Source organism: Carlito syrichta, unplaced genomic scaffold, assembly GCF_000164805.1.
Source record: "Carlito syrichta isolate Samal-C Ts95f unplaced genomic scaffold, Tarsius_syrichta-2.0.1 Scaffold300972, whole genome shotgun sequence".
NCBI classification, from domain to species: domain Eukaryota; kingdom Metazoa; phylum Chordata; class Mammalia; order Primates; family Tarsiidae; genus Carlito; species Carlito syrichta.
In genome coordinates, this window is record NW_007245068.1 from 8,928 (window position 1) to 10,365 (window position 1,438).

Below are 1,438 nucleotides of genomic sequence, written 5' to 3' on the forward strand. Positions count from 1 at the left end.
CCCGCCTCCGGACCGAGCTTTACGAGGGTCCAGACGCCACCCAGATTGGCACCTGTTGGCGGAAGCGCCGAGTCGCTTCATTAGATCGGGGCCTGGGGACCTGCACTCCCACCCTCGGGGCTGTCAGGTGGAGCCCTCCCAGTGGGGCGTGTGGGGTGGACAGCCCCACCCCTGGAACCCCACCATTAGAGGGAGGTGGGCTGGGTCACCCCCAGCAGGCACACAAACACACGTGACTGGCCAGGCTCTCCTGGTGCCGCCTCAGGCGTCGCTGCTCCGGACTCACCTTCCCCATCTGTGCCAGGCCAGGCCGGTGACCTCCAGCCTTCTTTGCAGTGACCCAAATCTGAGACACGCCAGAGCCCCCGGTGCCCTCATTAGCGCCTCTCCGTCCAGCCCATTGTCCTGTGGTTGTTGTGTAACCGGGTTCTGTCTCCTTCTGCACCTGCCCTGTCCCCTCTGTGTCTCCCCTGTCCCCCACACTGTCCCCTCCACTTCGTCCCAGCCCTGCTGATGGCCTGCCAGCCTTGCCGAGGAGCTGGGCGTATCTGGTGTTGCCGATCACACAAGGTCAGACCTCGGGGCTTGGATGGGCCAGGGTCCCTGCCTCTGCCCCGGCCCAGGGAGTCCCCGGCGCCTGCATGCGCTTGGCGTGTCCCACAAGTGACCCAGACAGGCTGTGACTCCTGGAATGAGGCTGGACCCATGCCCCAGACCCCCTTCCCACCTTCGCCTACTCCATTCCCCCTCCTGGTCACCCCGTTTTCATGGCTGCTCCAGCCTGCTGCCCCGTCCCTCCGTCTGTCCTGACATGTGGCTGTCTGTTCTGTGTCCGGCAAACGGATGTCCTGTCCAGATTCCGGAAACGCCCAAGGCATTGAAATCTCCGGATGTGGGGGTCTAGGTCCCTGGCTGCTCTGGGAAGGAGGGGTCTGGAGCAGGCCCTCTGGGTCTGGGTTCTTCTGCTCCGTGGTGGGAGATGAGGGAACCGGGATTCTCTAAGGCCAAGCCAGGCCCTTGACTCCTGGGTTTGCCTTGCTGGCCCTCAGATGACCTCTCGCCCTGGGTAGAAGTGAGTCACCCAAGGGAGGAGAACCCAGGAGGCCGAGCCACCCTCCCTCCCTGCCTGCTTCACATACTCTCAGGCTTCAGCTGCTAGAGGTGGGGCCAAGGGAGGCTGCCCCGCCTCTCTGCCTGGACTTCCCTGGTTGAGCTGGCCCGCTCCTGGCTGTGTCCCTGCTCTGCCTGCTGGGGACGGGGTGGGGCCTGGTTGAGTGAGGGTGGGACTAGGTGGGCTTGGGTTTAAGTTCCAGCGTGATCACTTCCTTGCTGTGTGCCCTGGGCCCAGTGCTTTTGCCTCTCTGGGCCTCAGTCCTGCCCTGGGAAAAATGGTGCTAAGAGGGTGTTCGTGGGGGAGAGAGGGGGAGAGAGGGGGAGA